Source organism: Jaculus jaculus, chromosome 12, assembly GCF_020740685.1.
Source record: "Jaculus jaculus isolate mJacJac1 chromosome 12, mJacJac1.mat.Y.cur, whole genome shotgun sequence".
NCBI classification, from domain to species: domain Eukaryota; kingdom Metazoa; phylum Chordata; class Mammalia; order Rodentia; family Dipodidae; genus Jaculus; species Jaculus jaculus.
This window is the reverse complement of record NC_059113.1, coordinates 20543243-20545312: the sequence shown is the minus strand read 5'-3', so window position 1 is coordinate 20545312 and position 2070 is coordinate 20543243. Positions and strand designations below refer to the sequence as shown.

The 2070-nt window shown below is 41.3% G+C and overlaps 1 non-coding gene across 1 annotated transcript; it reads left to right on the top strand.

Annotated features, from left to right (window-relative positions):
- Window positions 1-482: 482 nt before the first annotated feature.
- On the top strand, window positions 483-618 carry LOC123453927. The gene has a single exon (XR_006633096.1). It is a non-coding gene; the product is annotated as a small nucleolar RNA SNORA29 (small nucleolar RNA).
- The last annotated feature ends 1452 nt before the right edge of the window (window positions 619-2070 follow it).

Genomic DNA, 2070 nt, shown 5'->3' with positions numbered 1-2070 from the left:
GAAGAGATGACTCAGCAGTTAAAGGTGGTTACTTGCAAAGCCTGATGGTCTTTGAGTTTGATTCTGCAATACCCATGTCAAGCCAAGTACACAAAATGTTATACACATCTGGAGTTTTTTTTTTTTTTTGCAGTAAGAAGAGGCCCAAGTGTCTGTCTCTTTCTTTGTATCTCTTTCTCTCTCCTTGCAAATAAGTAAATAAAAATATGTTTTAAGGGCTGGAGAGATGGCTTAGCGGTTAAGCGCTTGCCTGTGAAGCCTAAGGACCCCGGTTCGAGGCTCGGTTCCCCAGGTCCCACGTTAGCCAGATGCACAAGGGGGCACACGCGTCTGGAGTTCGTTTGCAGAGGCTGGAAGCCCTGGCGCGCCCATTCTCTCTCTCTCTCCCTCTCTCTGTCTTTCTCTCTGTGCCTGTCGCTCTCAAATAAATAAATAAATAAATAAATTTTTTAAAAAAATATGTTTTAAAAAGAAAGACAGTCTTTCCCATTGAATGCCACATTTTCTCCTAATAGAATCTAGTGGCTATGCCTGTGGGATAGATTAAAGGTGCCATGATCGGAGGAGGGAGGGTCTTTCAATGTCCTCCCTTTACATGAAATGGCTGGACAAAAATAGAAAATTAATAAATGAATACTTAAAATTAAAATTATATTTGTGGCTTATCTTTAAAAAAAAAGAAAGACAATCTGAATAGAGTTAGAACAAGTAAAGAAACTGCATTCAAAACTAAAAATCTCTCAAAAAGCCCAGGGCAAGATGGCTTCACAGGTGAATTTTACCCATTTTTAAAAAAATGTTTCCTTATTCATTTTCAGAGAGAATGGGTACACCAGGACCTCCAGCCATTGCAAATAAATTCCCGATGCATTTGCCACTTTGTGCATTTGGCTTTACCTGGGTACTAGGGAAATCAAACTCCTGTCATTAGGCTTTGCAGGCAGGTGCCTTAATGGCTGAGCCATCTCTCCAGCCCAGAATTTTACCAAATATTTAAAGAAGAATTAACACCAATTTCCAAACATTTCTAAAAACTAGAAAAACAATTCAGAACTCATTCTATGAGGTTGACATACTCCTGCTCTCACAGGAAGACAAAATTACAGACCAATATCCATTGTGAATATAGGTGTACAAATTCTTGAACTAAATGCAATGGCATAAATAAGGGATTATTTGTAAACGGTGACTGTTAAGGTGTGGATATAAAATGCCCCCCACATGCTTATGTGTCTGAACACTTTGTCCCAAAATGGTGATACCATTTTCGTAGGTTATGCAACCTTTGGGAGGTGAGGCTGAGCTGGAGGAAGTGGCTCCTTGGGGGACGGGTCTGGAGCTTTATAGCCACAACCCACTTCCTGTCCCGGCTCTGCTTCCTGATCCAAGGCAAGCAAACAGCTGCTGCATGCTCTGCTGCTGCGTACTGGCCGCCATGGTGGACTGTGTTCCCTGAACTGCAAGCCAACAGATGACCTTCCTTCCAGAAGTTGCTGCTTGTCAAGTATTTAATCACAGTGGTGAGAAAAGCAACTAATTTGGTGACTGCATAGTATTTGTTCCTCAAACACAAGGAAAATTAAACATGAAAACCTCAATGTAATATACACAATAAGGGTTAAAATGCATCACCATTTTCAGTTGATACCAAAAAAAAAAATTGACAAAATTCATCCTTTCTTCTTTTTAGGTTTTTTTTTTTTTTTTTTTTTTTTTTGATTTTTCGAGGTAGGGTCTCACTCTGGCCCACTATGTAGTCTCAGGGTGGCCTCGAACTCATGGCGATCCTCCTACCTCTGCCTCCCGAGTGCTGGGATTAAAGGTGTGCGCCACCACACCTGGCTTTTCTTTCTAGTTTTTTGAGGTAGGGTCTCACTCTAGCCCAGGCTGACCTGGAATTCACTATGTACTCTCAGGGTGGCCTCAAACTCCTAACTTCTGCTTCCCAAGTGCTGGGATAAAAGGCGTGTGTCACCACACCCAGCTCAAAATTCATCCTTTCTTGATCATCCACAAAATCTAGGACTAGAAGGAAAATACAGTCAGTGTACTGTAAGCTATCTAAGGAAA